Source organism: Malaclemys terrapin, chromosome 9 (assembly GCF_027887155.1).
Source record: "Malaclemys terrapin pileata isolate rMalTer1 chromosome 9, rMalTer1.hap1, whole genome shotgun sequence".
In the NCBI taxonomy this organism is placed as follows: Eukaryota; Metazoa; Chordata; order Testudines; family Emydidae; genus Malaclemys; species Malaclemys terrapin.
In genome coordinates, this window is record NC_071513.1 from 94,735,074 (window position 1) to 94,759,400 (window position 24,327).

General features: G+C 43.6%; 1 protein-coding gene across 2 annotated transcripts in view; it reads left to right on the forward strand.

Moving 5' to 3' along the window:
- LOC128843752 (calcium-activated potassium channel subunit beta-2) overlaps window positions 1-24,327 on the forward strand; it is a 255,695-nt gene that overhangs the window by 62,886 nt on the left and 168,482 nt on the right. Inside the window, exon 1 of one of the 2 annotated variants that reach the window (XM_054040858.1) lies at window positions 19,447-19,689. The exons of the other annotated variant lie outside the window; for it this stretch is intronic. The gene's annotated coding sequence lies outside the window, so the exon portion shown is untranslated. Of the gene's footprint in view, window positions 1-19,446; window positions 19,690-24,327 lie in introns of those variants that run through there. 2 annotated transcript variants of the gene reach the window in all.

Consider the following 24,327-nt stretch of genomic DNA (forward strand, 5'->3'; position numbering starts at 1 on the left):
AATGGATATATAGAGAGAGGGATTTTTCAACAGGAACTGTCTGTATGGACCCATTGTGGGTCCATCTAGTCTGGGCTAAGTGCAGGATCTTGTCATTCTGCCTTCTGTTGAAGGTTCCTCTTTGAAAATGTCCACCAGAGTTGTGTTCCTTTGTGCCTATTTCCAAACTCCTCTTTTCTTTTTCTTTTTTTTTTTTGCTGGAGTCATTTACCCATAACTCCCTCTGTTCTCACTTGCACTGTCTGGTAGGTGTGTTTGTGTTTGGGGGTGGTAGCAAAGCAGCTGGCACTTTATAGCTGGGCTATTGGGACACATTTTTGATGAATTAATATTCTGTACAGCACCAGATGTCTTTTGAAGATAGGTGCTTAGGACTACGTACTGCTTTCAGTTACACCAGTATAAATCCTGTATTACTCTACTGTAGTAAGGGGTCACTTCAGCTTTACATCAGTATAACTGAAAGTAGAATTTGAACCTTGATAAATGCTTTACATAAATGTTTCATAAATCCGTTGCAGCTCTGCCATTCATGTGAAGGGCTAAATTCTGCCCTGTCTCCCATTGATTTCAATGGAGGCCATGCACCCACATTCCTCAGAAGAATCGCAGGTGAGAGTTTGACCTCTCCTTAGCATCTTGTTGCACACTAAAGATGCCACCTGTGTAAAATTACAAATCAAGGGTTATTTAAAATGTGACATCATTTGTGTGGGCTCCTCTTGCAGTGGCAACTCCTCGTTTTCTTTCCTGAGACCTGCTCCGGGGTTAGTCAACTTGCCAGACCTCTGACTACCCAGCTACCAGGAACCCACAAGTGAAGTCTTGCTCTAGTTGTTGTCCAGTGGTGCACTGTCATCAACAGACCAGACAGGAAACTTGAGATCATTCTGGAAACAAGATAAGAGTTAAGATCGTGTTGGGGACAGAAGTATTGGTATGTCACACTGAGCTATCCCAACCGAGTCTGCTCTCTGCGGTTCAGCTCTCTTCCACTTCCCGAGCCCAGTGCTGCAGTCCTTAGTCAGAATTCCCAAAGACTTCCATGGGAGTTTTACCCAAGTGATTTTTCTGTGTAAATATAGTGCCAATGGCTCCACCGCTAAAGCTACTCTAGTTTTCAGAACTCCCCTATAGACCCCCTCCGTAGGGCAAGTGGTGCAGAAGGCCCCATGCATGCCCGCTCCAACTGCACCCTGTTCCATTTTTCCCCCTGGACACTGCTACCAAAGGACAAATGTTCCATTGCAGAGAATCTCACTGAATCAGGGCAGCTACCTCTTGAGCGACCCCTTGTGGCCAGAATGGTTTTGCAGCACCCTGTCTGCTTTCTTTCCTCTGGGCCCCTTAAGAACTCCACACAGTCCTTCTTGTGAATAACACCTCCCCACCCACCCCCGCCCTGGGGCTAGTTAAAGAACAGAAACAGTTCAAAACAGTCCTCAAGGTCCCAAAATAAAGTCTATCACTACAATACAAAAGTTGATACTCAGCTCTGGCTCTTCAATCATGCTTGCAGCTCTTCTGCCCAGTCTGCGCCTCACTACCACCCCCAGCCCTTTCTAGCTGGAACTCTGGCTTTCTTCTCCTGTCAGCCTGCCCCTGTTCTGAGTAGGAAAGACAGCACATATATATATATATATACTGTCCTCCTGGTTGGCTGGGAGAGAGAGGAACCCTGCCACACCGCACACTACCGGACTCCTGGTCCTGGGCCCTTAAAGGGATAGTGTCCTAGGTTTTTCCCATCTCACTGCTAATTCCCTGGCACTGCTGTAGCTCTTCTAGCTTCAGCCATTTCCTGAGCTTTGTTCATTCCAATGTTCCTGGAACGGTGTCTTCTGGCCCCACTCTAGGCTTAAAGGGCCGGCATATCCCATTATATTTACCCCATGTGCACAGATTCTACATTTCATTCAAACAAACCAAAAAGGAAATTAACATTAGGTAAAATCCAATTTATATTCAGACTGAGACAGATATATTCCTTATTTTAAAGTATTAACCACTTTCCACCCAAGAATCTCCGTTTAATTCCTCACACCTATAAACTGTAGTCTGTCAAACATATCTCATGCAAATATTATTATTAGCTATGTTTATTACAATGGTGATTAGGGACAAACCAAGTTCAGGGCTCCATCGTGCCAGGTGCTGTACAAACACACAGTCCCTGCCCTGAAGAGCTTACAATCTAAATAGACAGGATAGACATGGGGTAGGGAAAAGGGATAGGACACAGGGTCGGCTCCAGGCACCAGCCCAGCAAGCAGGTGCTTGGGGCGGCCAAGGGGAAGGGGCGGCACATCGGGCTTTTCGGCGGCAATTCGGTGGTGGGTCCCTTGGTCCCTCTCCGAGGGAAGGACCTGCCGCCGAATTGGCGCCGAAGAAGAAAGCGGAGAGGTGGAGCTCCCGCCGATCACGATCTCGGCTTTTTTTTTTTTTTTTCCCGCCGCTTGGGGCAGCAAAAACCCTGGAGCCAGCCCTGATAGGACATAAAAGAACCTATTCTTCAAGAAAAGCTATTAAAAGGGGAACCTAAAGTCAGTACTTTCCTCTAACTGGATTAAAGGTCTTTCTTCTCAATCATTTTAATATGTCTGGTGAGCACATAGGAGAATTCTGGGAATTTTTTAGTCAGACTGGCCCAATAGAAGCCATCAAAATAATAATAAATTGTGTCTTTTCCTATTTGGCGGGACTGATGGATTTTAAGAGAGAATTTAAATGTGGTTCTTTCTCTGAATGCTGGATCCTTCAAGGTGCTGAGCACCTCCTGCTGATGCCAGCAAGATTCACCGCTGCTTGGCACACTCCCAACTTCTAACCACCCCCCCCCCCCATGCATTTACTCATCGCCAAAGGCAGGTGCCACAATGTGCACCTCTCAAGTCCCCTTGTTCAGGCAGGGCACATCAAAGCATCACCACTGGGGCAAAATGGCTCCACACATTGTGAACCCTCAGAGATCCAGAGGAAAGAAAAAGCACAAAGAGGCCCGGAGTGTGCTATTCCCTCCTTCCAACAAATCTAATTACTACAATGCACAGGGTTTGAGTCTGACATTATTGTGAACTTATGAAATCTTCTTGGTATTACACCATTCAAAAAAGCAGCAACCAAATACCTTTACCCATCAAAAACAACAAGGAGTCTGGTGGCACCTTGTTGTTTTTGTAGATACAGACTAACGCGGCTACCCCCCGATACTTTACCCATCAAGACACTCAGGCTGCTAACGACATTTGTTTATAAGGCCATGGTTTATAAGGCCATGGCAGGGCACCTGGTATGACCTTATTAACTTCAGCCTTTGACAATATAGTGCCATGTCCTGAATTGATATGAGACTTAAAGCTTTACCCTCCTTTGTCAACCACAGACACAAGCTGATGCAAATTCATTGCTATGGTTTGGGGGCCTGTTTTAGGCATCTATGTCTTAACTATGTTGAACATGCACCTGTGTGCTTAAAGAGGTGGCTGTGCCCAGGGCCGCCGAGAGCGGGTTCGAGCCCCGGTGAAAAAAAAATTTCGGGACCCCTAGCAAGGGCGGACTGGCTAAACAGGGCCGATGAGAGGGTGGGGAGCCGGGGAAGCTGGGCCCTGGGCCCCCTTCCAGACCGCCAGGCCCCAGTAATTTGTACCGGCGTCCCCCCCTCTCGTCAGCCCTGGTTGTGTCCACAGGGCCGGTTGCCCATTTATTTCTATGCTCTCCTTCACCCGGTTGAGATCTTTAGGCTGCCATGACACTTTTTCTGCCCTCTAGCCCCACCTGCTGAATGTGGCAGCATGTGTGCCCAGTTATTGCCCAATTGCCAGATTAAAGTTTGTGGCAAAGGTGCCTTTTTTCAGACTTAGTCCCAGATAGTCAGAAATAAAAACTGGCTCTGAGCAGGGCAGCCCCACAGGGTGAAATCCTTTACTCCTTGGCTGTGAAGTGCCAGCACTGCTGCGTTGTGACCAGTATTGCAGCCAATGAAGTACAATAACCTCCAAGACCAGCTGTTTGGCCAGTGGGTCTGTTTTCTTATGGATTCAATGGTCTATCCCCAGCTCTTTCCTGGCCTGCACATGTTGGCTAATGTCAACGGACATAGAGAAATCAGTGGAACTCTATCAATTTACACAGGCAGAACATGTGGCCTTGTATGCTTTTCCCATACAAAGAATAAAATTGCTCCTGCTCTCTGGATGGCCCTTATTTTAGACGAAGGAAAAGATCCAAAGTAAAACATCTGAGAGAGAGAGCGCACTCTTTGTGTGTGCATGCATGCACTCTGTAATATCCTGCATCAGTTTTACCTCAAAAACTGGGAGCTACCTTTGCAGATGGCAGAGCCTTAGAAATCTCAGTTACGGTACACAGAAAGCAAAATCATAACTGTTGTGTGGCTGCTGTAGGTCAGCTCTCTTTATCCATAAATCTCAAAGCACTTTACAAAGGTAGGTATCATTATCCCTTTTTACAGAAGGGGAAACTGAGGCACGGCGCTGTGAAATGACATCTCCAAGATCACAAAGCAAGTCAGAGGCAGAACTAGAACCTAGGTAGCTTGACTCTCAATTCAATTACTGTTCCACTCCCCACTGATATCACCTCACCTTAATTCCCTCTCAGTAAGCTAGCTGCAGAGGTCACTGCAGTCCTGTGCTCTTTAGCAAGGAGCTCCTTCCTCTTTTTTCAGCCTGACCTCCTTACAACCCGAACTTCCACATTCAGTAATACCATGCTAGCATCACCACACTCAAGGCATCTTTCATGGCCCCTACTCAGGCTCAAAGCTTTAGTCCAAGATGACCAAGCTCCCAAATAGACAAAACAGAGCAGCCATTTTAGGTATGCAAAAGGTATTAAAAAGAGAATAGAAAACAAAAAAAGAATGAGCTTCATCAAAGAGTGAGAGTTCCACTAAAGCAAAGCAACGGCTGAGTAAAGAATAAGAGGAAAAATACATTAATGGAGATACCTGAGTCCTGCAGAAAGGAGGGCATTGTACATCAAGTGATTTGGGGAAGAAAGAAGATAGGGTTACCATATTTCAGCGAGCAAAAAAGAGGATGGGAGGAGCCCCGCCCTAGCCCCGCCCCTGCCCCTCCCACTTCCCACCCCCCCTGACCTCCCAACCCTCCCCCCGTTCCTTGTCCCCTGACTACCCCCTCCTGGGACCCCTGCCCCTAACTGCCCCCCAGGACTATCTAAGCCTCCCTGCCTCTTGTCCCCTGACTGCCCCAACCTTTATCCACACCCCCACCCCCAGACAGACCCCTGGGACTCCCACGCCCCATCCAACCACTCCCCACCCCCTGACAGCCCCCCCCCAGAACTCCCAACCCATCTAAACCCCTCTGCTCCCTGTGCCCTGACTGCTCCGATCCCTCTCCGCACTCCTGCCCCCTGACAGCCCCCCCCAGAACTCCCAACCCATCTAAACCCCTCTGCTCCCTGTCCCCTGACTGCTCCGATCCCTCTCCACACTCCTGCCCCCTGACAGCCCCCCCCAGAACTCCCAGCCTCCTACCCCCCCCGCTCCTTGTCCCCTGACTGCCCCCTCCTGGGACCCCTGCTCCTAACTGCCCTCCAGAACCCCACCCCCTACCTAAGACTCCCTGTTCCTTGTCCCCTAACTGCCCCCTCCTAAGACCCCCCCCCAACTGCCCACCAGGACCCTACCCCCTACCTGTACCCTGACTGCCCAAAACTTTCTCCACTCCCCCCAAAAAGCCCCCCCCCGTTTCTTGACTGCCCCCTCCAGAACCTCCCTGCCCCTTCTCCTGCCCCCCCTTACCCTGCTGCTCAGAACAGGGTGTTGGGCTCTGTGCGAGCCGGACACGTGGCTGAGCTCCCCAGCACAACAAAACCCGGTCCCTGGCCCTGCACAACAAAACCCGGTCCCTGGTCCGGACCGGGTTGCAGGGGAGAGCTGCCCTTGTATCAGCACAAAGTGCTCTCGCTCCCGTTTTGCTACCCTGCATGGCAGAAACCGCTCCCAGTTGCAAAAGGGGAGGGCTGCACTTTGTGCTGAGACACTTGCTCAGAATGCAGGGCGGAGCTCCTCTCCAGCTGCTCCGGAGTCCAGCCCGGGACTTTCCTGCAGCCCTCCCAGCCGCTCGCTCTGCTGTGCCGGGGGAGGGGGAAATCCCGGACATTGTGAGTGCTTTACAAATTCCCCCCGGACGCTATTTTTAGCACAAAAAGGAGGACATGTCCGGGTAAATCCGGACGAATGGTAACCCTAAAGAAGAGGACACAATTAGCTAGCAATATCTCCATAAGGGTTGCTAGGTGAAATGCAATTAATGTAGGAATAAGAGGAAATGGGTTGAAAAAGATGTCAGACCTGATTGAGAAAACAATTAAGACACCATGTACAAAATCAGAAAGCATCTAAATAACCAATTCGGCTTCCGGGAAAGGTGAAGCGTAATATGCATTATCCATCACATAGAAAAGAATCACAATAGCCATGATTGGGGCAGCACTTCAGAGAATTATTGAACAAGCAAGAAGCACCTTTGATCACGGCATTCCAATATGACAGTAAATATGAGGAATTGCCTGCAGAGTTTAGGCTAACCTGGTTGCAAATGTTTGAACAGTAATCCACTGCTTAACAAACGGGGAAGAACCAGGCAGCAGAAATGTTCAGAGTAGGAAACAGTGGACTCTTTGCACAGTGGTCACACACAATCAAGCTTCGAAAGCACCTGTATTAAGACCCAAATGAAGGAAAGTGGAAGCACAAAACTCCAGTGGGATTATCCAACCCAAGCTTTTAGGCTACCAGCAGCAAGCGGGGAGTCATCCGTACTACCAACATACTTTGCATAGCCATTAAACAGAGAAATGTAGAGGAGCAGGCAATAAACAATTATGAGAGTAGTTTTGTTTACTTGGGATTCTTTTTGTTGTTCAAACGTTTCTGCAGTGTTCAATGATTTACTGAGCAGTGTCTGTCACACCAGAACTCATTTAATTTCACCATCTCTGCCCCAGAAGTCAATAGTTTACACTACCCATCATTGTGAAAGCGGCTGTATGAGTTTGGATTTCCCCTACAGCTAATCAAAGATAATATATGACCTGTACCCAGGCTAAAGATATTATGAAGTCAGCGAAGTGGCACCTCCACATACCACTGGTGAATTTTGAGCAAATGAATAGAAGGGATTTGGAGGTTCATTTGAAATCTTTGCTGCTATCTGTCTAGACTATTTCTTGTCAGGGCTCTCTTCAGTATAAATAAAGGCTTGGTATTGTTGAAATATGTGGAAGTTCTGAGACTTCTGGAAATCAACTGTGCTTTGTGATGTATACACTTTTGCTCAACAATGTCACTGGTAAGCAGAGCTACATTAATTAACTGAGCTATCCATAAGTGTACTAAATTAGTCAGAACTTGGAATGTGATTGTAAGGAGAAGAAAGAGACAACTGATCTTTACTTTTGCAAACGTGTGTATATAGTCTGCAGGGCCGGCTCCAGCTTTTTTGCCGATCGGCGGTACTTTGGCAGCAGCTCAGTTGCACCGCTTGATTCTTTGGCGGCAATTCAGCGGTGGATCCTTCACGTCCTCTCTTCCTCTTTGGCGGCCGCTCAAAGAGGAAGAGAGGGACTGAGGGACCCGCCGCTGAAGACCCAGACGTGCCGCCCCTTCCTATTGGCCACTCCAAGCACCTGCTTCCTTCGCTAGTGCCTGGAGCCAGCCCTGAGAGTCTGTTTCCCATCCACCACCATAAAGTACAAAATATAGCAGATGTTTGGAGAACAGCTAGCCAAATCCATGAGACTGTATATAAATAAAGGTTAGGTTAGTAAAGAAGAAGACAGAATAATGTTTACAGGAGACAAGTGAGAAGATTTCTGACACTTGGGCAAATTAAGGAAGGTTAAAAACGGAAGGAAAAGAGACAGAGCAACACAGTCTAGAAACTGGTGAAGAAATGGGGCAGTAGAAAGACCGCCGTTAAAACTGCTCAAGACCAATTTAGTCTAGACATTTCTAGAGAGATACTAGCTTAAAGAGAGGAGACTGCTGCTTTGTAACTCTACAGACAACTATTGTCTAAAGTACCTAATGAGTTGTCAACCAAGAAGATTTTCACAGCAAGCAACTATCCATTTGCATCAAATATTGGTTTGGGACTTCTGGGTCACTTAACAAGGATCTAAATACAATTGTTTTCTCTGACAAGTGGGTCAAAAAGGGAGAGGTGAGGAAAAAGGCAGAAGAGTGACATAGGGAGGACAATCAGGCAGAAAGTGGAAGAGATTAGCAGCTCACCCAGTGGAATACAAATCAGTTGCACGAACACATCTGTGAGCGTTTGGATGTCTCATTAGTCTGAAGACAAAAGAGACTTTTAGACTAAATCCAAACCCGGGTGCCTTCCACCATCAATGCATGGAATTCTTTTGGACATGGATAACTTCCGTTGGTGTCAATGAGAGTTGCATATGTAATTCCCTCTCCCCCACCCTCCACAGAACATAAACCACTAACGATGTAGTTTATGACTATTCACCCATCACACCATGGCTTTGTCTTCACTGTGAAAAACTGGTGTGTTTTTACCATGGAATAACTAATGCATGTTAGCTATCCTGCTGTGAAACCCTAGTGGAGACAAGGCACTGTAGCTTTACCATGAGGTAAACTAGGCATGATCAGCCACCGAGTGGGGGTGAAAAGACTGGGGTGGGAGGGGGTTATAGGACTAGCCCCTGAAGGGAACCAGATCCCAGCCTACCTGTGATTCTCACACCTTCTTGTCAACTGTTGGGAATGGGCCACATCCACCATGATTGAATTGGCCTCATTAGCACTGCCCCCCCACACACACTTGGTATGGCAACTCCCATCTTTTCATGTGCTGTATATTTATACCTGCTTACTGTATTTTTCACTCCATGCATCTGATGAAGTGGGTTATAGCCCACAAAAGCTTATGCCCAAATAAATTTGTTAGCCTCTAAGGTGCCACAAGGACTCCTAGTTGTTTTTGCTAATACAGACTAACACGGCTACCCCTCTGAAACCAGCCTACCTGTGACAGGCTCCACCAAAGGAAATGAGCCAACCCAGGTCCATCTGGGCATAGTTAACAGCCTAAGTAGCTGGAAGGCAGTTAGCTGAGTAAGGAACACCTGGGTCCAATAAAAGCTTAGGTGATCTCAGTTGCTAAAAAGCTCTAGAAGAGAAAAGAAGCTGTAGAGGAGGGGGAGTGCCTAGGGAGCCTGAACTAGGAAAAAAAAGCTCTCCAGGCAGGGAGGCCTGGGAGAGACTCAGAGCAAACCAGGGGAAGAGCGTAGTACTCTTCAGAGACCGGAGAAGACTTACAGCAGAAAGACCTGTGGCTAGAACCTTGAGACTTTTGGTTTGGGGTTTCTAAGTTTTATCTGGGCTCTGAGGTAAAAGCCTTTAAACCCTCTACAAATGCTCCTTTTAGAAGGCTTTATCAAAGGGAGAGAGATAATGCTGTAAAATAGAGTATATGGCTTCTCCTTGTCTGGGCTTAGTGACCCCCTTGTTATCTCATTAAGGAGAGGAAACTGAGTCAGGCCACAGCAGAGTCACACTCAGTCACACAGGGGTGTTTGGGAAGTGATAGTGTTCCATTTGCCATGGATATAATTGTACCTGGTTATCTCATGGTAAAAACTACAGATGCATTGTCTCCAGTAGGATTTTACAGTGGGATAGTTAATGTGCATGACTTACTTTGTTGTAATTTTAAAAAACAAAACAAAACTTTCTGGCAGTGAAGGCTTAGCTGTGTTAGTTTCCTGTAATATTCAAGTCTGAGTTCAGAATCATGTTCTAGTTTCAACATTCATAGAAATTGAACCTAATTTTCTGTCATGCAAAGGAGTTTGTTGCAACATTAAGACACACCATGAGAATGTAAATGTTCCTACATCATGAAGCCAGCCCAGGAAAGCCTATATTCTAGGAATGGAACATAAAGAGGCACAAGGCCAGATAGTTCTGCCCTTACTCTATAGATGGACAGCTATGTCCACAGACCTCTCTCTCAGCTGTGAGAGTTATGTTTGATACAGAAGTAATGTATATGTTATCACCATGAGGTTCCTGCAAGGCTCTTCTACCTCCCTGTGTGGTCAGATCACTCTTGTCAGTGATACTCTATTATTATTGAGGTAGCACCTAGGAATCTCAGTCATGCACCAATGTGCTAGTTGCTGTACAAACATATAACAAAAAGACAGTCCCTGCCTGAAAAAGGTTACAATCCAGGTATGCCCATGAAAGACTCCTGGAAAGTTTGCTCTTTTAGCCAGGTGTCATGATCATTTGAGTCTGCTAAAGCTCATGCTCTTGATGTTCAAGTTTGGTGCAAAAGACTCAAACTGGGCTTGGTCAAATAAACTCAGATTATTTTCTGAACTTTTTATCCTGCTTTCAGTAATATCCCATACAGAAATGGAAAATTAAATCCTAAATAAGTAGAGATGGGGCCAAACCACCATATTGAGATCTCAATCCAGAGTCAAACTTCTTGTGTTTGAACATGGGGTTTCACATTAGTCAATCACAGGAACAGGTGCAAAACAAAACATTCAGTTCTGGATTTCGGTTCAAATTTCCTCAAAATCCAGATTGGGATTAGGTTTGGACCAGTCTCCTTTAAGGATCCCACTGACTATTTAAATCTAATTCTCTTTTACAATTAATTTCACAGTCTTGATACAACATGCAGCGGTACTTGCAATGTATGTAATGTCTGTACCCAGACTGTAGCTACTTTATATACTGTTAGTCTCAGTTGCTGAACAGATCCAACCTTGACTGGCTATCAGTGGATTATTTCTGCACTCTCTTTCATAGCTGATTCACGCCAGGCCACCTACTGGATTACTGAAAAGCTCCCCACTGCTGGTTCAGATGTGGATACCCTTTGAAAGTGACACAGCATGGGAGTGGAAAGAATAGTTTACTAATAAATATATAACTTCAAACCAAATTCCTATGGCTCCTAGAGAATTTTGTCCCCAAAGGAGGAGAAGAGGTTACAGTGTGCATAACCTGCAACATTAATTATATTGTGTACTTCCATATTCAATTAGCATATGTATTTGTATCATATATAACTAGAAAGTATAACTATCAAATTTTCATTATAATTAGGATGACTCATAACGAAATTATGCATAAATTGTTCCATTCATTACACTGTTTAACTGACAGTCAGCATGCAAACTACAGATCCTCTGAATTCCTTATCTCCATCTCTCCTAGACCATTTCCCAAGCTAATATTGGTCAAAAACTAATATTGATCAAAGAAAGAAGAGTCAAAACCAATTTACATTGGTGCATCCCCATTGTATCTCAATAAGATATCTCATTAAGATATTACTCTTGCAAGATGCTGAGTAACCTCCACTCCCATTAAAATCAATGTGACTTTACTGATGGTACCAAACTGAGAGCACAAGTAAGCAATTACTGGGGGGAGGGGACATTCAGAAAGCATATTCATTATCTAGGAACATAGGAATTGCCAAGTTAGGTCAGATCAGTGGTCCATGTAGTCTAGCTCTTGAATATGTATTATCAGGAAGGAGAAACAGGGGCTAATTATTTCTAATTAAGGAGTTGTTGGTTTTTTAAATAATTTTCTAGCATCAACAGAAAATGTTAGTAGTGTATTGAGGTTGTTCCTTTCATCTTTAGGGCCCTGGGGATGAGTTTAGGAGTCTTGGCTCTCCACTGAGGCACCCAAGATGAGAAGACTTATTTTCAGTCCCACATCCTTTTCATTCCCTTCTGCCTCCTCCCTCAGCAAGACCTCCTCCTCATGCCTGATTTATCGCTCTGTGACCAAAGGAGATCCTACTCATCTCATTACAACTCCTCGAGCTACCTACTGCCAGGAGTATCCCCAGTCCCCATGAGATAGAGGTATCTACCAACTTCACTTTCCACCTGCATGTTAGATCAGCCTCCACACATAGGCCCACTCTTGGCTTTTTTCCACTTGTTCACTCCTATCCTGCCTTGGCAATGTGTGCCACTTCCTCTTACTGGCCCCTGACCCCAAAGAGTGGTCAGGAACCAGCACACAATAAGAAGAGAGCCCCGGTCATGGGGCTGGGGGTTCCTCTATGGTGGAACAGGGAAGGAAATGACTCATTCTAAAGAATCCCTTTGGAGGGCTTGTCTATACAAACGATTCGCAGCCAGGCCCTGGATAATATCTACCAAACTTCTGAATAGTAATTACAGTATTAACTCCTATGTAGGCTGAGTGTCATCCACTCTGAATAGGTTCCTGGATAGTTCATGATGTTTCTCTGCAGACAATCAGTCAAGGAAGTGTGTCTGTGTCTTCCATTTGAATCTGCCTGATGCCTCTAGAGCTGTTATCACATCCCATATACAAATCATTTCTACATTGAGCCTTTAGTGAATCGGGAATATATTGCTCAGGACAAGAAGCTCTTTTTTTCGTTAAGGTGAATTTAGTGCTCATGAAAGATGCTGGATGGACAGTACAAAAGGAAGTTCTTAAATTATCCATCAAACAGGTATTGCACTGGCACTTGCTTCTCTTCATTCTGAACTCCTTAAGGAGAAATCTGTGCTGTCTCTCAGTGCAGTCGTTGGGTATACTCTCAGTACTGATTTTCATGATCTCTCTGTTCTTATTATTTAAAAGAAATTGGTTTACTTGCATCCTCCACTGTTATAAGTTATGAAATGGCTTTCCCTCTTCTGAAAGGTGTGTTTGTGATCACCAAGACCAGTGCCAGACAAGTCTGTAGGACCATTTCCCTCTTGGCATTTCTGGTTCCAATGCCGGTGCCCTCAATGGACAGCTTTCACAGTTCCAACATGTGCATTTAAATCTGCTCTGATCATTACTTGCTCATTGAGTGGTTGTTTCCAGTAAGTCACAACAACTTATCAAAAAACTCCTCTTTTACTTTTTGATCCTCTCCTAATTGTGGTGCATACCCACTTACCTCTGTTACCTCTTCCCAACACAGTTTAACACTTGTCAGACAGTCCAACCTTCTGATAACCTCTATCCCATGCCTCTACATGGTTTTATCCAGAATACCTCCAACGTCATTTCAGGAGGTTGAACTCCCTGATAAAGAGATTTTGTTACTCTCCACCAGCATTTGGCTTTACAACTTTCCATCTGGTCCCTTGTACACAAGCTATATTTACTATTCTCCTTTTTAAGGCCTGACATAGCTCCAAACTTCTTTCAGTCAGCGTTCCGACATTCCAGCTTGCACATTTCAGTTTCTTCACTCATTTGAGAATGGGAATGAAAGATGAGAATGAAAAAAAAAATTAAAACAAAGAGTAATCCATAAACATCCTGACTACACTCAGGGGCGTATAGAGGACAACTGGTTCAAACTAAAGCAACATTGCTAGAAACAGCACATGAAGTCCTAGGAGTGATGAAACTAGTGCTGAAAAGGATAAGAAGGGAGACTTGGGGGTGGAATGCAGAAGTTAAATAATCCGTTGGGAAACTTGAAGACTGATAAGATGGCATACATGGAGGATAAAAAGGAGGCCAAAAAAAGAGTTACAACAACTAAAAATAGGGCGTGTAACAAGCTATATAACCAATTAGGAGGACATGAGGTACAGTAGACCAACTATAGACTTGCCAAGGCAAGTGAGACAATGCCAACAAACTTGCTTACATTGAAAATGAAGATGGTATATTGCCAATAAATGGTGAATCAATTAACAATGTTTAGGGTGATTGTTTTGAAAGAGAAATAAATGAGGAGAACCCAGGGGAGGAATTAAGAACATGTAAGACCAACTAGGGCATGATAGATTACATATAGAAGAAGGAGGCTGTAGGGGCGCTTAGGAAAATGAAAAAGGAGAAAGCACCTGGACTAGATGAAGTCATTGGGAATGGAAGGCATAAAGTATTTTACAAATTTGTTCAGTGATATTCTTAAAATAGAAAAAATGCTGGATGAATGGTATAAAAGCTTTGTAGTGCCTATTTTTAAGCATAAAATAGACATTACACTGTGTGCTAATTATCATTCAATTAAGCTAATATCACATGCTGTGAAAGTATAGGAGAAGATTATTTAAAAGCATCTCCATGGAATGGTGGAAATTTGGAAGGGTCATTTTGGATATATACCAGGAAGGAGAAGTTAATGCCATATTTGTGCTACAAACTTTCAAGGCAAATTTAGAGGTATGGTCTTTGTGAATCTGGGAAAAGCATATGATCGTGTACCAAGAAGAGATTAAGGGAGGACATGATAGCAGTTTTCAACTACTTGAAAGGCTGCCATAAAAAAGATGGAGAAAAGTTGTTCTCTCTTGCCAGAGGGCAGGACAAGAGGCAATGGGTTCAAACTACAGTATAGCAGATTTAGATTATCTCAGGAAAAACTTCCTACTGAAAGAACAGTAGGGCAATAGAACATATGGCCAAGAGAGGTTGTAGAAGTTCCTTCACTGGAGGTTTTCAAAAGGAGGCTGGATGGCCATCTGTCTTGGATGGTTTAGACACAACAAATCCTGCATCCTGGCAGGGGATTAGACTAGATGACCCTTGCAGTCCCTTCTAACCCATATTCTATTATTCTAACTAGTTTGGTGGAGTTTGTAATAGAGAAGTGTGCCAGAAGAATATGTCTGTCTTATTCAGGAGATATGTATGATGGAGACTCTACCATAGTGAAAATCCAATGGGGCTACAATAGAGAACTTCCAGTAAGCATTGGCCTGCATCAGGAGTCAGCATTGAGCCTCTTTTTTGTCTGCAGTCCTCATAGATGTGATACATGAGAATATACAAAGGAAGCCACCTTGAAGCATGCTGTTCGGTGAAGTCTTAGTGATCTGTGAAGAAGATTATGAGATCTTGCCAGCCAACCTGGAACAGTGGCAACATAGTTTTGTGCTGGCTGAACTTAGAGGGTATGTCTACACTGCACGCTAAGCCCAAGCACTAACTCAAGTTGGAGCCCAAGCCCCACTTCCAGCCACACACACAAATCAGTCTGACTCAGGTCTGTAAGCAATCAGGACCCAGGTCACAGGATCCTGCTAGGGGGTGGAGGGTCAGGGCCCAAGTCCTGCTGTAACTGAGGTCCAAGCCCTGCCATTTTGCAGAGTGGATGCAAATCAAACCACAGACCTGAGTCAGAAGATCTGCATAATGCAGGATGGATGCATTAGCACAGCTGTGAGACATGGTCCAGTAACTATAAACCCAGGTTTACAATGCAGTGTGGATGTTCAAGCATAGGCTTGGAAACACTGAGTCTACAAGCCTGAGTGTGTGGTATAAACATACTATCAAGAATCAGGACTTGAGCAGAGCCAGTCGGGTTCAAGATCAGAAACAACATACCCTGCTTCCCAAGTCTGGGAGTCCCCAGAAAGCTTCCACATCCTGGCGTCCACCTAATGGCTTCTGAAACCTGATGGGCTGGAAGCTACTAGGGTTATTGCCCCAGTCAAGCACCACCCATGGCAGATCTGACTGGAGGATTGCCCAGCTCCTCCAATTGGTCCAACAACACTATTTAAATCAGGAGGAGGAACAGGAAGTTTGTCTGAGCAAAAAGGTGGCTTTGGACCCTGCTTGTGCCTGCCTCCTGCACCCAATCCTATTCCAGCAATGTTCCTAGCTACTGCCTTGCCCCTGCCTTCACTCTTGTTCCAATTATGCTCCTGCTCCGTGCTTGAGTCTTGCTTCTCCTCCTGCCCTTACATCTCGCCTTCAATCCTCTGTGACCAGTCCTGGCTCTCACCCCAGCCCACGACTTCTGTCCCTTACTCCAGCTTGACCCTTGGCTCTGCCATCTGACCTTGGTTCTGACCCTCAGCTTGCTGGATGCCTGCTCCACCCACTAGACCTGACTCTGGCTCTGACTACTAGGGCAGACTATCTATATCTCGGTCCCTAATACAGGGGCCATAGCAGAGTCAGTCTCTGGGCAACCTAATGAGTGCAGCTGGCCTGCAGTAGGCTGCTTGACTGGTTGGAAGGGTCAGCAGACTGGCTTTTAATCTCAGCAGCAGCAGCAGTGCCTCCAGTTGGACAGGGAGCCATTGAGTACAGGTTTTCAACCAGCTATGTATCCACTTTATAGCAAGTTCACTTATGAGAATATCAGGTGGACTAAAGCCTTACTAAAATCAAGATATATCATGCCACCAGCTCTCACCCACTCCCCCGCCCCCCATCCACTAGCCAGTAACCCTGTCAAAGAAGGATATTAGGTTGGTTTGGCATGATTTGTTCTTGACAAATCCATGTTGGCGATTCCTTATCATCCTGTTATCTTCCAGGTGCTTACAAATTGATTGTTTAATCATTTGTTCCAGTACATTTCCAGGTATCGAAGATAGGCTGACTGGTCTACAATTCCCTGTGTCCTTTGTTCCCCTTTTTTTAAAAGATAAATACTATGTTTGCCCTTCTTCAGTCCTCTGGGACTTCACCCATCCTCCATGAATTCTCATGATGGTATACAATGAGGGGGTTGTTTTAAAAACCTAGATAAATTAGATGGATATTGGACCAAATTCTGCACTCCACAAATCTGGAGTAACTCCATCAATTTCAGTAAATTTACACTGGTGCAAATGAGCTCAGAATTTCAGTGTATGCTTAAAAGGCCAGTCTCTAAGGGGAGAAAATAATTCACTTCTAAATGCCCAGCCAGTCCTTGGCTCTCTGGCAAAAATCTCAACAAAGTAGGCAACTGGTGCTAAATGTGGTAGTGGCTTTTGCAGCATGGACACGTGCTCCCTAGGAATTGGACTGAAGCTATCTATTGGTTTAACATAGGCCCATGATCTCCTCTCCAACAATATTGAGCTTCAGCTATACAGAAGTGACTCACCAGTCCAAATTCAAACCAATGACGCTAAAGGAAAAGTTTCACATCCCATAACCAATCCCCTGTGCCACCTAGTACCCATTAATGATAAAAACGAATACACATTTTCTCTTTGTTACTGGTTTATTAACCTCTTCATTGCGGATTTTTTTTTTTTCAGGAATGAAGGAGGATGGGTTATTATGCCATCAAATCCCACCCCTTAATACAGCTGAATCTATTTTTTAACCATCGCTACATTGATCTGCCTTGCTCCCTAATTGCTCGGATCATGATTCATTTCCCTGCTTGCTCACTGTGATTTTTTTCATTGTAAATTAATGCTTGTGAAATGTGCTGGATTGCGAGCCCTGGACACTGTAGTCCACTTTTTAACCATTGAACTGTACTGTGTGGACACCAGAAGTAGTAGCTTCCCCACCCATTCCTACCAGTCTGTCTCGGCATTGATCTGCACGTTCAGTCCTTTGGCCTCTCGGCTGCTACTGCCAGCAAAGATGTTTTTGTGCTGGTGGCTTTTGAAAAGTGGATGTTTATATGCTCGGAACCAGACCAGCAACACTGAATAGCCAACCTTTGACCTTTACTGACCTGGGCTTATATTGAACCAGTCACCTAGAAGTGAAAGTCTCCAGAGTCTAATATTCTACATTTAATCATTTGAAGTTTTGGATTTATATTTACACATAAATCATATCTAAAACAGATGTAGGAAAGAACTCTCCCAAAACCCCACCTTTTCTACAAATCATTGAGACTATAAAGACTATAAAGGCACTCTGTTTATTCTGCTCATTATCATTCTGTTTGTTCTGTAGTGTAGCAACTCGTGCATTAAGACTGTAAACTGAGATGCTGCTATCTGTGACACATATTCTAATTTTGGTTAAACCTCACACACACCTATGGCACTTGTGACGTTGTGCAGTCTATATGGTTTTATAAAAACTTGATAAGTCAATATAATGTAACTGAGATAGTTTTAGAGAAAATACGGTAATAAGTGAATGTAAGTAACTGGGATATGCCTCATGCAAAAGGTCTCTTGTAAGGTATCATTACAAAGCTTATAATCTACTGAGTGTGATCATCTGATTTGTATAAATGTACCACTCTTGTATCTAAAACTAGAAATATAAAATGTAACTCTGAGGGCCTATTGTAATTGTGTAAAGTGTGGACCATTAATGATGGTTTGGAATCTTGATGACTCCCATTGTCTGCAGATGGCTGTCTTTACCTGTGAGTCTTCCTGTATATGTGTGTGCTGGCAAGTGAGTAATGAAGTCTTGCAGTGACATGTGATCATGTCACCTGAACTGGAATCCATCTTTAACCTGGTGCTTTTCCAGTGAGGGGGGGGTGGAAACCCAGAGAGACAAAGAGTTCCCGCCTTATGCAAAAGATATATAAAGGGGGGAAGAGAACAGAGAGGGAGAGAAGCCATCATGAAGAATCCCCTAGCTATCACCTGAGCTGCAACAAGAGCTGCACCAGGGGAAAGGATTGTGCCCAGGCCTGGAAGATGTCCAGTCTGAGAAAAACTTACTGAAGCATCTCTGAGGGTGAGATTATCTGTATTTAGTTTGATTAGGCATAGATTTGCGCATTTTATTTTATTTTGCTTGGTGACTTACTTTGTTCTGTCTGTTACTACTTTGAACCACTTAAATCCTACTGTCTGTATTTAATAAAATCACTTTTTATTTAGTAATTTACTCAGAGTATGTATTAATACCTGGGGGAGCAAACAACTGTGCATATCTCTCTATCAGTGTTATAGAGGGCGAACAATTTCTGGGTTTAGACCCCATTGGGAGTTGGGCATCTGAGTGCTAAAGACAAGCACGCTACTGCGAGCTGTTTTCAGGTAAACTTGCAGCTTTGGGACAAGTGATTCAGACCCTGGGTCTGTGTCTGTGTCTGGAGCCAGACGGGAGTGTCTGGCTCAGCAAGACAGGGTGCTGGAGTCCTGAGCTGGCAGGGAAAACAGAAGCAGGGGTAGTCTGCACATTGGGTGGCAGCTCCCCAGGGGGTTTCTGTGATCCAACCCGTCACAGCACTAAATAAGCAACTGAAAATAAGATAGTGTAGATGCTTCATCCTTACTGACTTAATACTACATCTGCCTTAGAGAACATTGGGAAGTTTCAGATTTTGATCAATACTTTCACTAACTCTGTAGCACAGGATTGGGGTGGATAGGGATTTTGTGGCATGAAGATGAATCTTTTCATTTACATTAGTCCTGGGAGCTACTGTACCTTCCATTTCAAGAAGTGAATTTCTCTTTAGTTTCAAAATAATGTGTGAAACTCCTTTCTGCAGAAACGGTACCCTTAGTAAGTTTAAGGCTGTCTGATTTTTTTCTCCTCTAACGTGAGGATTTAAAAGCAGTGGGGGGAAAGGGGTTAGACCTATCACTGCATTTCTAACAGACATCCTGCTACAGCGTTTAATGAAAACAGAAATAGCATGCCTATGATAGGTTAATAAATCCTACCTAATGCATGCTTTAAAACACTACGAAACAGCCTTAGCAGAGCTTCAGATAACTAATTTCAAGCATGGCTGTCTAGTGTGCCTGTCATTTCTATTGTCCTTCCAAACTATTTCAGACATTTTGAGCAGGGAGTCTTAAGCTTATGAGTTAGCAGGGGTTGTGACATTAATGGTCCAAAAAGGCTCAGGCACCAGGAAGTAATGATGACAGCGTTTAAGAACTGGTGGCAGTTTGGAGGATTCCACTGGATCTCTGTTTGCTAATAATTAGGCTTTGCTCCTGAGGAAGATGTGACAACTACCAGAGGTAGGATTTGCATGTAAAACAAAGGAATCTGTTGCTGTTTGATGCTTATTGTTTATGCTTTGCTCTGTGGGTTTCCAAATGCAGCCAGGTGCAGAGTGAGAAGCAGTAAGCAGAGAGGGGGTGGGGGTAAGGGAAGCCAGGCTGCTTGTAATAAAAATACTGTTGATAGGACTATGTTTTATGGCAGAAATGCCTTGAGGACAAGCTGGTTCGAATCTCATAGCCTGCTGACTGTGCGTTCCACGTTGCTTTTCCCATGGAGTACGATGCATAGAGGTCATGAAGAAAACACTTTACCTCTTATCTACCATGCCAGCTGGGTTGTTTCTAAGGTTGGGTGGGGAGTTGTGGGGGGGGTGTCCTAAAATAGGAGGGGGAAGATGTGAGAGTCTTGAAACCTGTTTGATAAGGAATATATGCTATTAACATGTAAAATGTGCCTGGAGTGTCCCTGCTGTCATGTGAAAAGGGGAAGTGAAGCATTAAGGGGTGATTTTCCTGATAAAGAAGTATTTAAAATATAACCTATTGCCATGGACAGCATAATGTGTCCATCCATTTTGCATAATGAAAGCCTCAACTGCACTGTTTACATTTAATTGTTTTGCTAGACAAGAACTCTAGTTTCAGACAGAAAAGGTTCTGCCTCTTCCCACCCCCACCCCTCCAACTGTTGTGGCTAGAGATGGAAATGATGTTTAGTTAGTTCGATGTTGAATGATTTGGGAGGGGGTAGGAGGGGAATTAAAAATAAGCAGCATAAAAAGAAATATTCTCCTTGAAAGGGCTTTTTTTTTCTTTGAGAGAGAGAGTCCAGAGGAATATGAGGTGATATGCAAAGTTATAAGCCTTATACACTTCATTATGTGCTTGGTTTAGCATAACTAGACAGGGAAATGTCAGAAAATCACAAATTGGGGTTTTTGAGGCAAAACAAGGCAATGTGGCTTATGCATCTTCCTTGTTTGGAGACAGGTTGCAAGTTTGGGTATTTGTCATTGCATATGACCCTCACCAAGATAAGTAGCAGGAACTTAATGAATGAATACCTTATGTACATGCATATGCAGCATCATTATCACTGGATCTTTCAGTGTGTTTGATCTAAAGATATTGCTTCCTATTTTGATAAATTGCTCTTGCTAATGCATTAAAGTTTCATATCCAAACAATAATGCAGAGACTTTGGAATGAGCAGTAGTTAGTGACAATAGATATTCTGTTTGTGGAAATGCTTCTCAAGGGGCTATTAAAAATGCACTTAAAGGAACAGAGAGTCGCATTTTGCAGTGAGAGGTACAGTACCACTTCCTCTGCTAAATAATAAAATTAGGGTTATGATAATGCTTTAAATCTACTTTGATGTGGTTGTCGTTAGATGTACTTTACAGTCCTGTTGTCAAAAGTTCACAACTCAGAGAACTGATTGCTTTCATTAAATCTTCATTAGGAGAAAAATTTCAATGTATCAGGAACTTATCAAAGTAATTTGCTTTCAGTCGTCATATCAAATGTTTCCTTTATGGAGAATTTCATTACATGAGAGTACATTATAAGTGGTCATGATGCAATTCATTTGACAGCGCTACTCCGATGACATTTTAATGACAAAAGTACTAAACTTGTTCGGTGACAGTAAATGCCGTCTTTTCTAAGGAGATGCAATAGTAGATCTAGCATATTAAGAATCCCATTTCTCTATATCTGTATCATCTTTTCTGAAATCTAAATGATAAATATTTGGCATCTGAACCAAACAGGCATATTTTCAGCTAAATGTGTTGCTTTTAAAGGCAAATTGGGCAAAGGATTATTTTTACTTGTGTCATGGATAGCAATCAGAAAATAAAAATAATAGGGGAAACTTTCTTCTGAAAAACATTTTCCAGGATTTTTTGACAGGCATCAAAGGCCTCATTCATAGATGTGAAACGCCACATAAATGTTAGGGATGGGCAGATATTTATGGAAATAAAGTGTTTGGGTTTTTTCCCCCTACCTAACTCTTCTCAAACCAAACCAAACCTTTTGGCAGGGTTCAGAAATGTTCATTTAACTTTATTTCCAATTTTGCTTTGGTGCACTTTGTGGGGAAGGATGGTTGAGTGATTAGAACACTCTCTCAGGAGTTGGGAGACCTGGATTAAATTCCCTACTCCGTCACAGCATTCCTGTGGGAGCTTGGGCTGTAAAATGGGGATAATAGCACATCCCTACCTCACAGGAGGATAAATACACTAAAAGATTGTGAGGGGATCAGATACTGTGGTGACGGGGGGGCCATACAAGTACCCAATATTTGAGGTTTGAAATGGGAACAAAAAGAAAATACTGTACAAAAGATGGTTCATATTCTCAGCCTTTCCAACCACAAGCAAGAATTACTGGACATCTCGTGGGCCAGTCTGTTCTCAGAAGTATTCCAGCCAAATTCTCCCCTTTCAAGAAGTTCAACTAGCAAGAAGTATCCAGACTTCTGAGTGCTTGTCAGAACTGATCCCCAAACCCTTCAAGGTTCAAGATCCCCCCATCATCATTCAAACATAGCTTATTATTAGGAAAATTACATCACACAACTCTACCTCACAACTTGTCTGAATACTGAATAATGTATTTAATTAATTTCACCTGCTTTTCTGTTCACGAGTTGTCTACACAAGGATCATCACATCAGGTTCATATGAAGTTTCATGGGAAAATTGTTTAATTTTTGCAGCTCTATTAAAATTAATTTTCAGCATCATACATTGTATGGAATCCTCTCTTTGGCCACATGTGCCAAGTCCCCACCCTTCCTCCATTCAGTCCCTTTTGTAAATCCTGGAGGCCCACAATAAGTGTGTGCATGTGTAACTGAACTAAAAACCACACTGTCATCTCCACTGCTATATTTCACATTGCATCCCATCTTCTTTGTGTCTATCTTGTACATTGGAAGAAGGAAAGCTTGGGGCTGGGAGAGGAGCATCTGGGGAGGAGAGTGGGAGAACATCATCAACCGTACAGAGGAGACTGTGAGGGAGGACAGCAATAATGGTAAGGAGAAGGGGTAGAGAAGGTAACAATAAGGGAGCTGTGAGGAAATGCATGGATTGGGGATCTGGATCAATTATGTATATTCAATAAAAGACCTGAACAGTTTTGAATTATGGATCAATATTCTAACTTGAGGTTCTGGTGATATTGGAGATTTTCCCTGATGATTTATGGTATCACCACACCCTGTCCATGGAAATAGAACTCCATAATTCACAACTTCCTAGCCCTGTTCTTTATTCTTTATGTAATACATGGACACGTTTTAAGTACAGTGCAAGCAGGGGTGTTATATGGCTCAGCCCTCATAATCCATGGGAGTAACCTTGTACCTGGGAAATATGAAAATCTTGTGACAGCAATATACTAAAAGGAAAAAAGAACACTGGCATGTGGTTAAAAGGCAGTGAGAAACGACTTTGAGTAAGAACTTCTGTCAAGTGGCTTCTCTCCTGGAAAAAAATTCAGCTGTCAAAATGTCAAACTGTTTTGACTTTGTAACAAATGAGGAAAATAAGTTTATAAAACAGGAGGCCAGGAATATATTTGACTTTGATTTACATTTGCTCTATGCTTATACCAAGTAGGAGGAAAACTTAAATCTCATAGAGACTGGATTTTATTGTCCAACCCACGTTCTGCTCAGGGTAAAATAAAAATCAAGGATGCTGTGAATTAACAGGGTTCTTGTGGCTATACAAACCAGCAATGCTGCGCTGTCAGTTGACAGAACCTTCAGGATAAAAGATCCATCAACTCTCTTGATGGAGTTTGGATCCAGTCATTCATAGATGCCCCTTATTTGTCCTATGGGCCAAAGATGTCAAAGATCAGTGCAATAAATGGCCTTCACGGTGCCATGATGGCAGTTGCCCAGTTTGCACACACACACTTGCAGGAAATTGTACAGTCAGTAGTGGTGTGAGCATATTTTGCCAGTGCACTCATTGTGCTGAATCTTTATATATTGTATTGAGAGAGTGTACAAAAAACAACCTAGAAGAATTAGCAGAACTGAAAAAAACAGAGGATGTGACTAGAAAAAGGACCGAATCATTTTACATGGGTATGAAATTCTGGATCCAAACTCCCCCTTTATTAAAGTTCAGATCCTATTGGCCCGTTTTTTTTCAAATACAACTATCAGGCTCTCAATGTAAAGCTCCCCGCTATTGACCAATATTTAAATTATGAATAATCTAGGTGGACACCAATACTGGTTGTCTCTTGCAGGGTAATTTTGCGTGGGCCGTTTTGGCTTAAAAAAAACTTTGTCATTTTTTTTAAAACTGGAAAATACAAAAAAGGTCAAACTGACTCAAATATCTCACACTGTCTGCTGCAGGGATGGGCCATCTGGTCAGTGCTTTGCTACTTCTGATGCCTGGGATAGTGCAGAGAATTACAGAGCTGAACACCCACTATCAAACTCAGCACAAACACCCAGGAGCATTTTGGAGCTGCTGCGCCTTCTTCTGCCTAGATGGGAGGTCACAGCAAGGTTCTTAAAATGCTTGAAGATCTGGAACCTGTTTATTAATTAAGGGCTTATTTCTCTGTAAGAAGAGAATATCCATCCAAAGCTCCACGAGTGCTCAACAA